This window comes from Hyla sarda, chromosome 13, assembly GCF_029499605.1.
Source record: "Hyla sarda isolate aHylSar1 chromosome 13, aHylSar1.hap1, whole genome shotgun sequence".
NCBI classification, from domain to species: domain Eukaryota; kingdom Metazoa; phylum Chordata; class Amphibia; order Anura; family Hylidae; genus Hyla; species Hyla sarda.
Genome location: NC_079201.1, coordinates 1,120,950 through 1,132,559, shown reverse-complemented (window position 1 = coordinate 1,132,559; position 11,610 = coordinate 1,120,950). Strand labels below are relative to the sequence as shown.

General features: G+C 42.4%; 1 long non-coding RNA gene across 1 annotated transcript in view; it reads left to right on the top strand.

The window, feature by feature from the left end:
- The window catches only part of LOC130297758 (uncharacterized), a 127,985-nt gene that overhangs the window by 80,493 nt on the left and 35,882 nt on the right, over window positions 1-11,610 (top strand). The gene's annotated exons all lie outside the window — the stretch shown is intronic.

Here is an 11,610-nt window from a genome sequence, read left to right as displayed (position 1 = left end):
GTCGCTCAGAATGGGCAGGTTAATATAGTATAATACAGCCCATAGAGAGTGCTCTGTGACTGTAAGGGCCCCGTATATTGGCACTCAATATTGGACTGTAAGGGCCCCCTATATTGGCACTCAATGTGCTAAATTCCAAGATACTAAAGGTAAATGATAAAACATGCCACATTTTCCCCTGCACAGAATCTTGCAAATCCATGAGGTAAAAAGACATGTCATAACTCATCTAAAAAAATAAATATACATGTAATAGTTAGCATGATGCTTAACAGAGTGTGTGACACACATGGCCTAGGTGCTGGACAGCTTACCTCTAGATGCCGAGCCGGGAAGGATACATCCACACTGCCGCCCCAATACTTTTATACACTTAGTTGTGCAACGATCACTCTCTATATTTGGATGTTAATATTAAGGTCTGTAAATGTGTTGATGTAGTAATTTTACTTCTGTCCACCACTATGTGACACAAGATACGATCTCAGGGCTAACCATATGGTGAATCGATTATTTTTTTTATATAGTATCTGGGATGTGTTTATACCCAGGCAGGGTTCATTCCCAATTTAGAACAGCCATCTCCGTGTCACTACAGACCGGGTCTACATTTCATGGATCTCTCAGACAACTTTTATTTCAGAGTAACTTTTGCCATGGGCAGGATATCGTTTTCAGCAGAACAGATGCCTTTGTGATGAAAAATGTGGTGTGTGAACTGTGAATGAGGCTCCGTGTATAACTATGGATATTACACTGCTCAAAAAAAAATAAAGGGAACACTAAGATAACACATCCTAGATCTGAATTAATGAACTAATCGTATGAAATACTTTCTTCTTTACATAGTTGAATGCGCTGACAACAGAATCACACAAAAATTATCAATGGAAATCAAATGTATCAACCCCTGGAGGTCTGGATATGGAGTCACACTCAAAATCACAGTGGAAAACCTCACTACAAGCTGATCCAACTTTATGTAATGTCCTTAAAACAAGTCCCAATGAGGCTCAGTAGTGTGTGTGGCCTCCACGTGCCCGTATGACCTCCCTACAATGCCTGGGCATGCTCCTGATGAGGTGGAGGATGGTCTCTTGAGGGATGTCCTCCCAGACCTGGACTAAAGCATCCACCAACTCCTGGAAAGTCTGTGGTGGATGGAGCGAGACGTCCCAGATGTGCTCAATCGGATTCAGGGGAACAGGCCGGCCAGTCCATAGCACCAATGCCTTCCTCTTGTAGGAACTGCTGACACACTCCAGCCACATGAGGCCTAGCATTGTCTTGTATTAGGAGGAACCCAGGGCCAACTGCACCATCATATGGTCTCACAAGGGGTCTGAGGTTCTCATCTCGGTACCTAATGGCAGTTCACCCCCCCCCCCCCCCAAAGAAATTCTACCCCACACCTTTACTGACCCTCTGCCAAACCGGTCATGCTGGAGGATGTTACAGGCTCAGTGTGAACCTGCTTTCATCTGTGAAGAGCACAGGGCACCAGTGGTGAATTTGCCAATCTTGGTGTTCTCTGGCAAATAACAAACATCCTGCACGGTGTTGGTCTGTAAGCACAACCCCCACCTGTGGAAGTCGGGCCCTCATACCACCCTCATGGAGTCTGTTTCTGACCATTTGAGTGGACACATGCACATTTGCGGCCTGCTGGAGGTCATTTTGCAGGGCTCTGGCAGTGCTCCTCCTGCTCCTCCTTGCACAAAGGCAGAGGTAGCGGTCCTGCTGCTGGGTTGTTGTCCTCCTACGGCCTCCTCCATGTCTCCTGATGTACTGACCTGTCTCCTGGTAGCTCCTTCATGCTCTGGACACCACGCTGGCAGATACAGCAAACCTTCTTGCCACAGCTCGCATTGATGTGCCATCCTGGATGAGCTGCACTACCTGAGCCACTTGTGTGGGTTGTAGACTCCATCTCATGCTACCACTAGAGTGAAAGCACCGCCAGCATTCAAAAGTGACCAAAACATTAGCCATGAAGCATAGGAACTGAGAAGTGGTCTGTGGTCACCACCTGCAGAACCACTCCTTTATTGGGGGTGCCTTGCTAATTGCCTATAATTTCCACCTGTTGTCTGTTCCATGTGAAATTGATTGTCAATCAGTGTTCTTCCTGAGTGAACAGTGGGATTCACTTGGAGTTACATTGTGTTGTTTAAGTGTTCCCTTTATTTTTTTGAGCAGTGTATATCAAAATCTTTAACTTTTTTTTTTTTTACCTAATGTGAGTCCAGAGATCCTAAAAACATATTTGGTCTCAGTTCTTTAGGGGGGTTGCTACATTTTTCATTTATTCTAAGCACAGATGTCAGGTCAGTAGGACTGGTGGGGAGGACTGGTGGGCAAACGTGAGTGGGGAGAGGAGAGTAAGGAGGGGCAGGTGGGGATGTGCCCTATCTTTCTATCTCTGACTTTATAGACACATTTATTAAGCATTTGTGGTATTTGTTTTCAGTTTTTTATCTTGCTCATCATGCTTTGTTCTCGACCTTATGAAAGGGTCTTGGTTTAGGTGTTGCAATTTTGTAAGACAAAGTAGTTAGATATTTGCAGAACTTGGCTCCGCTCAATGGGTGGTGCATTATGCATTATGCAAATTCACTAAACAAAAAATGCATTATGAAAAAGTGGGGTCGCAAATTATAAATACTCCCTCATGTTCTCTATAGTTTGGGGCACAATTTTGATAAATTTGACCTGTCCATGTTTTCCCCAAGTTTGTCTGAGCACCCCTACAAACAGTCAGTCTTTCCAGCAAGATCTGACATCTTTGACCATCATCTCTTATATTGGGGGCATTTATAATTGATTTTGCCTAATTTTGTTGTTGTGTTTTTGAGTGATTATCCAGATGTGAATGTGTCCCTATGAAAGCTTGTACACACATATGGAGGTAGGGCATAGCATCATGTTCAAGGACTCAGTTTCTGCTTATCCTGCCATGGTGGGGGGGGGGGGGGTTGTGATCAATAATTCGCAAGGACTAACACTACTTGATGTGGTAGAGGATATCATTGTTCAGGACGCTCTTTTTTTTCCCATAATAGTATAAAGATTCATATTTTTGAACTCTTTCAACTAAATTAGTCCATTTGGCGCAAACCATTTCCTTAGGATCAAAACTTTTGTCAACCCAAAAAGTTTAAGAATTACGTTTTTGTTTTCCCGAATTTCCAACCCCAATACCGCAGTGACCATATTATATTTTACTTTCACCCCAAGATTTTCCTCGATTTTTTTTTACCCCTGTTCCCATAGTGTTTGTACCTCTTTACAACCCCAAACCATATGTGTAAGATCCGCATTTTCCCCACTACATCGGGGGCAATTTGCATCTTGTCTTTTTCCCACCCTAAACAATCCAAATGGTGTGTAACATGTTCTATGGATCAATTTAATTTGTGATATTTGACCACGATTTTGTCTCCGGTTTAAAAACCGTATTGCAACCGCATACATTTTTTTTTACATGGACGTCATGTATATGGTTCCATACGGGAAAACATATACAGTTTTTACTATGCACATGCGCATTTGCATCCTAAAGTCCCCACCCAACACCCCTCCCATTAAAAATGGGCAACATTTTCAAAAACGTATGGGTTTTTTTTCTTTAAAAATTGATGGAACTGTATGCACTTTTAAAAACAGTATACTGTTTAAAAACGCATACGGTTTACTTTTTCCCATACTGTTCCATCCGTTTTTTTGCCATACGGTTTTCTTTAGAAAAACGGATTGAAAACAGTATGGCAAAAACGTGATGTGAACCCAGCCTAACAAGGAGGCATCCTCTATGTCTAGAGGAAAGAAGGTTTCTACACCAGCACAGACGGGGATTGTTTACTGTAAGAACAGTGAGAATTTAGAACTCTCTCCCGGAGGAGGTGGTCATGATGAGCTCTGTAAAAGAGCTCAAAAGGGGTCTGGATACATTTTTGGAAAGTAATAACATCGCTGGTTATGTATATTAGATTTATTGGGACAGAACGTTGATCCAGGGATTTATTCTGATGCCATATTTGGAGTCGGTAAGGAATTTTTACCTCTAGTATGAGGTTTTTTTGCCTTCTTCTGGATCAACTCAGTAGGGACTCATTAGGGTTGTAGGTTGAACTTGATGGACTCTGGTCTTTTTTCAACCTTATGTAATATGTTACTATGTTACAAGACTGAAATGGGCTACAAGACCATTGCCAAGCAGCTTAGTGAGAAATTTTCGACAGTTGCTGCCATTATTCATAAATGGAAGAAACACAAAATAAATGTCAATCTCCCTTAGGGGCTCCATGCAGGATCTCACCTTGTGGAGTTTCAATGATAACGGTGAATGGGGCCAGGTACCCTCAAATCTTGGGTAGCCAGGGCATTGAAAATGGGTTGTGGGTAGGTATTCTGGAGAGGCCCTGAAACCTTCATGAATAAAGGTATCTGCTTATCTTCCATACTAATGAATGGAGTGTGTAATGTCTACAGAGCTGGGGCCCTTTTCTGGAGATCGCAGGTGGGTCCTAGCTGCTGGATAAGAACATTTTCGCTAGACAACCTCTATAATTGCCATTTGGATGAGGCTTTAGGCTGTGCTCCCACATTCAGGCTTTTCATTGAAAATAATGAATACAAAGCCAGAAATGGATCTGAAAAAATAAGTCTTAGTCTTTCCTTTATAAGCATTCTCCATTTATGTTCCTGCCTTTGTATTCCAGAATTGCAATTAAAAGCCTGAACGAGTGAACGCTCCATTAAATGTCCCTGGTGGCTATTTTGATAGGGTTATTAAACATGATATTCCCCCCTGTTAAATTTAGATTGCCTTCACTATGCCTCATGGTGGACGGTTCTCATAGCTCTGAAGATAAATATTTTTAGCCTCATGTTTTAGACCTATAGGGATAAGTCCCTTTGCTGTTTATAAAAACTCAAAAATGTGCATGGAATTTTATTGGTTTAAAAGAGATAAATGGCATTTTAAAATGCTGATGTGAGGTGAGGTGCATTTTGTTTTATGAGCCTATTCCTTAGCTGAGTGTTGCACTTGTACTACCATAAACTATACACGGCCTGTTATTTCTGCTTATCTTTCCAGTTGGCACCATGACTATCTGTACTTGTTGTTCTTTGTCTCTGACCCCAATTTGAGTCCCCTGATGAACTCGGCATCAATGAAGGGAAACACATTGGGACCGTCTGCGTTGTAAATGATTCGGTTGATCTTACTGGTACCCTTTACTTGGTTTACTGGCAAAGTCCTTACATTTGGAGCCCTGTTATTTGGGTGTTTTGGTTACCAATTAATGCTTCTTTATTTCTGATCTACCATTGTTGGAGGACTTTTTTCTTGCTGTTAAACAGTGATATGACTGCCTTGTGGCATAGTATCAGTTTCCATCATCTTCATTTGTCTATGCTGTGATATACACTTGGTATAATAATCTAAAAAACTACAGTTCACTTGTCAATCGTCCGAATGGACCGGTGGTGTCCATAAATGATTAGGGGTCCAATAAAGATAAAGGCTAGGCCCCCTTTCAGGAGCTACTTGACACTAACCCAGTTCTAATAACCTACATCTGGAGGTCTTGGTGCCCCATTTCTATTTTTATTCTTAAGTAAATTTTCATTCTTTCCATTTGTTAACATTGCAACCCATGGGAAGACTACATGCCTGTGCCGGTTATCATCACAGATTAAAGTGAGGACAAGACAGCCCCCAATGGTTCCTTTGTTCAGAGGCCATTTTGCTATCGGAATAAATATGTAATAAGGTAGGGCCAAGAACCATTTAGAGACCTAATGTCTCCACATTCAGGAATTCATTTAACAGGACCCTTCTTGAAAAAGAGTCATTGCCCCAACTATTGTCCTTAATAGACAGAACCAGTATTATGGAAACAGCTAAGCTTGTTGGGTTCTGCCTAGAAGAAAATGAATTTTACCAGAAGAGCGGAGAAGAGCTCAGTTATTTGCCTAATCCCTGTTATTATTGCTCAGTCTTCACCTAGATATGGTGTATACATTTCCACATTTGTTATCATTTCTATTTTCACAATCCCCTTGAGTCTATACAATAAATACATCTTAAAGGAGTACTCTGGTGAAATTTTCTTTTTAAATCAACTTGTGCTAGAAAGTTAAACAGATTTGTAAATGACTTCTGTTTAAAAATCTTAATCCTTCCAGTATTTATCAGCTGCTGTATGCTCCACAGGAAGTTCTTTTCTTTTTAAATTTCTTTTCTGTCTGACCACAGTTCTTTCTGCTGACACCTCTGTATGTCTGTCTGAGGAACTGTCAAGAGCAAGATAGGTTTGCTATGGGGATTTGCTCCTACTTTTGACAGTTCCTGAGACAGACAGAGGTGTCAGCAGAGAGCACTGTGGTCAGACAGAAAATAAATGTAAAAAGAAAAGAACTTCATTTGGAGCATAAAGCAGTTTATAAGTACTGAAAGGGTTAAGATTTTTAAATAGAAGTAATTTACAAATCTGTTTAACTTTCTGGCACCAGTTTATTTATTTTTTTTAATTTCACCGGAGTACCCCTTTTTCGTCCAATAGGGATTTAATGTGTTACATATATTTTACCTTAGCACATTACATATTTACGCTGTCATCTTCATATTGTATTTCTTACTTGCCACTTATAATTCTCATATTAAGAGCAGTGGCCACATGCTAAATGTTTGTGCTATGGCCTCCTAAACCTACGAATGCTCAAGAACACCTCAAAAGAAGGTAAGAATGCTGGAGGACACCTTGTAAGAAGGCGAGAATGCTGGAGGACACCTTGTAAGAAGCTGAGAATGCTGGAGGACACCCCGTTAGAAGGCGAGAATGCTGGAAGACACCTGGTTAGAAGGCGAGAATGCTGGAGGACACCTTGTAAGAAGGTAATAATGCTGGAGGACACTTCTTTAGAAGGCTAGAATGCTGGAGGGCACCTTTTAAAAAGGCTAGAATGCTGGAGGGCACCTTTTTAAAAGGCAAGAATGCTGGAGAACACCTCGTTAGAAGGCAAGAATGCTGGAGGACACCTTGTAAGAAGGTAATAATGCTGGAGGACACCTCTTTAGAAGGCTAGAATGCTGGAGGGCACCTTTTAAAAAGGCTAGAATGCTGGAGGGCACCTTTTTAAAAGGCAAGAATGCTGGAGAACACCTCGTTAGAAGGCAAGAATGCTGGAGGACACCTTGTTAGAAGGCGAGAATGCTGGGGGACACCTTGTAAGAAGGTAATAATGCTGGAGGTCACCTCGTTAGAAGGCGAGAATGCTGGAGGACACCTTGTAAGAAGGTGAAAATGCTGGAGGACACCTCGTTAGAAGGCGAGAATGCTGGAGGACACCTTGTAAGAAGGTGAAAATGCTGGAGGACACCTCGTTAGAAGGCGAGAATGCTGGAGGACACCTTGTAAGAAGGTGAAAATGCTGGAGGACACCTCGTTAGAAGGCGAGAAGGCTGGAGGACACTTTGTAAGAAGGTAAGAATGCTGGAGACACCGTACAAGAAGGTGAGAATGCTGGAGACACCGTATAAGAAGGTGAAAATGCTGTAGGACACCGTACAAGAAGGCGAAAATGCTGGAGGACACCGTTCAAGAAGGCGAAAATGCTGGAGGACACCGTTCAAGAAGGCTAGAATGCTGGATGACACCTCAAAAGAAGGTGAGAATGCTGGAGGACACCTCACAAGAAGGCGAGAATGCTGGAGGACACCTCACAAGAAGGCGAGAATGCTGGAGGACACCTCACAAGAAGGCGAGAATGCTGGAGGACACCTCACAAGAAGGCGAGAATGCTGGAGGACACCTCACAAGAAGGCGAGAATGCTGGAGGACACCTCACAAGAAGGCGAGAATGCTGGAGGACATCATACAAGAAGGCGAGAATGCTGGAGGACACCGTTCAAGAAGGCGAGAATGCTGGAGGACACCTCACAAGAAGGCGAGAATGCTGGAGGACACCTCACAAGAAGGCGAGAATGCTGGAGGACACCTCACAAGAAGGCGAGAATGCTGGAGGACATCATACAAGAAGGCGAGAATGCTGGAGGACACCTCACAAGAAGGCGAGAATGCTGGAGGACACCTCACAAGAAGGCGAGAATGCTGTAGGACACCTCACAAGGAGACTGAATATTTAGACCTAATCATAACCATTATCACTCCATAAATCTCATTTGGATCTATCATAATCTGAAAATTTATTTACGCAGTTTGTTTTTGAGAACAACTTGAGGCAAAATCAACAGCTCAGCACCTCGAAGGAAAATGTCAACTCGATTGGAGACACTCGTGGTGCAGACGATGAACAGGACATTTCTGGCTGAGGAAAAAAAGATTAGTATTACAGTATTTATATTTCAACTTTGGAATTTCAAAGTTAGAGGAGATCTTGAAAAGAAATAACCGTAAAACCTGCAATTATAAATGCTTTGCTCTTCATTTTTATTATTATTTATTTTTATAGCACCTTTGGTTCCATGGTGGTGTTCATATGCTAAGGGGTTAAAATAAATATCATAGCACACATGCAGGTACAAGGAATATGAAATAGAGTAAATGACAGACTGATATGAAGACGAAAGGGTTGTGTCCACAACAGCTTACTGTCTGCAAGGGTAGGGGAGGAAAACAGTAGGTGAGGGGGGCAGCTGGTCTTCTGTTTATATTTAAAGAGTACCTGTCACCAAACTAAACTTTTAATATATTGTTCCTTATGTAATATTAAGACACTTTGCTATTTACTTGATGTTAAAATTCTCAACCTTTATATGTTTTTAATGTGACTGCAAAAAACAGCCACTAGATGGCTCTGTTCTGTTCCCTGCCACAAGTCAAACAGTTAGTTTGGTCTCTTCCTGGTCTGGCAGAAGGTGTGTGCGGAGCATGGTGAGGCACAGCTCTGGCAGGCTTCAGTGATATTGCACCTGCTGGGGAATGCCCACTTTCTCCTGCCGGGAGCTCAATGTGAGTAAGGGGAAAGGTATCATACAGAGCTGTTTAAAGGCCGGAAACATTTCTAAGGGCAGAAGGAGTGTTAGGAATAGTAGGGGAATATAAAAAATATGTTAAAAATATATTAAAAAATATGCTTTGATGACAGGTGCACTTTAGGTAGAGGGACAGCAGGGTTATTGTAGGTTTTAGACCTTCCTAAAATCATGGGTTTTCAACTTTTAAAGGTCTTGATGGTGGGTGAGAGCCGGTTGTGTTGGTGTACTGAGTTCCAGTGTATAAAGGGAATAATGGGAGAAGATTTGAGAAATGTTTTTGAGGTGGAGATGGCAAGAAGTGGTTTGAAAGACAGAGCAGAATGGAAGGTAGCCCAGAAGTCTTGTGAGACTGGAGAGAGAATAGAGACATTGCGATTTATTTGCTAATGTGATCCCGACTCTTTTTTCTCGGGTTTTGCACCCAAATTGTGTGACATGTTCCATTCGACACAATTTGCAACCAAAGAAAAAAAAACCCTCCATTTTAGAAGAAAAACTCTAAAAGGGGGGCATGGTAACTGGAGAAAGTGGGTGTGGTCTCGACAGAAGGGTCGTGTCCCCGACAGTTTTGAAAAATGCCAACATATTTACTAAGGTTTCCACAGAAATGATGGATTTGTGCTGGGGAAAATCCGACAGATCAGAACAGTTGTAAAAAAAAAAAGCAAAACGTAGGGAAACCTAAGGAAACCTTAGTAAATACCTTGGGAAAATACCTGTCGGAAATCAAAACCCAGAAAGAAAACTACACTCTACTCTTAGTAAATAAACCCCATTGACTGCAATTGATAGATCGGGGGAAAATCAATGAATTCTGTTTTCATGTTGAGGTTTAGAAAGCAGAAGGAGAAGAACTTCGAGGATTATTGGATATAATGGAGACATGATTATATCTAAAGGATGACTGGGTAAATTAGTGTTTTTTTCCTGATTTGTCCGGGCCATCGAGAATAGCATACGAGAGAGAGGTGAGCTGACGTTTCTATCTAGTTTATCTAAAGGACGGACATGTCAAGGAGAAATGCATGTGTTGGATCTTTTGGTTCCAGTCCATTTATATTTGTTTGTTGGGAACATAAGATATGTCTGTTTGTTTATAGATCAGTTTTTCAGCTGACTATGGATTTTATTTCTGTCACTATAGAAGCTTAGCGTGCCACATTACTTGATGAAGTAATAAGTGCTTCAGCTTTTCTACTGTTGTGAATAAACCTTCTTTTAACATAGTGAGAAGTAGTCTGCACTACTGTCATCTGTTTTACATCTAGCTTAGGAGTACTACAGATCCTCACAACAAACAGATGGAAACAGTATTGAAAAGGGACCTCCATGTTTTTGAGCCCCACACAGATGCAGGTATATATTTGGGAAATGAAACATAAGGAGTCACAATTAGACAACATTTAGCGTAATGAAGATACAGATACAGCTTTCGGGTATCTCCGCCTCTTCCATAGAGATACATTGTGTAAGGGGTCACGGCAGGTGGTGGATCCTCTGGGCCTGTGCTGATGATGACGTGAGCCATGCCAGGGAGTAGAGTCGAAGGTGCCGCTGGTTTTCACCAGAGCCCGCTGCAAAGCGGGATGGTCTTGCTGCGGCAGGCGGCACCAAGGTCGCTACCCCTGGCACAACTCGTCCACACAGGTTGCTGGGATGTGGCGTGACACAAAAGGAAACACGTAAGACGTGGTCAAGGTAGCAGTAGGTCAGGGCAGGCGGCACAGGTGCAGGGTCAGGTAATGGAACAAGGATCAGGAACACGGATGTCAGGAACACAGTATGCTTTCACTAGGGCACAAGGCAACAAAGATAAGGCAGGGAACAAGGAGGAGCTGATACGTAAAGACAGGGTGCAGATATAGACAATAAATTAAATGAGTACTAACCCTTTAAATGTAAGAGCTCCGGCAAGCACGCCCTAGGAGGCGGAGACACGCGTTCCGGGGCTGCAAGAACCGGAAGACCAGGGAGGTAAGTGACGGGCTGGGTTTCGCATGCGGGCGCGTCCCATGATGTGAATCCCAGCCCCGCCGGCAGCGGGGACATGACTAGAGAGCGCTCATGGCCAGCGTGTCTGGCCGGAGCTCAGATGTTACACATAGAGGGGGCATGCTCCCTTCCTGAGGGTGCCGTGCAGGAGATCGCGGGGGTCTCAGCGGTCAGAAACCCCCCGTTGATTTAAAACTTATCCCCTATCCTTTGGATAGGGGGCACATTTTAGTGCAGTGGAGTGCCCCTTTAATTATTTTTTTAAAATATTTTGATCATAGTTGTATACATTGGCAAAAAAAAATATATAACTAAATTATGTAAATATTTTCACTCTGACATGAAATCAAATATTTCATACGTTGGAATGTGGGTATAATCTTTGCTATAGTAAGTGACTGCTAAATTCTATCTGGCTTATAAGTGACACAATGTATTTTGGGCAAATTACAGCAGGGGAAGGAGCTGCAGTCCAGGAGGAAATATTTGATCCAGGAAAACCTGAGATGATGCTCACACAAAAATGACTTGTCCATATGTGAAATCCTAATAGCCAACACCAGTTATATTACCCCTGCGTCTGCACTTCTCCAGCTGGTTTTTATTGCATC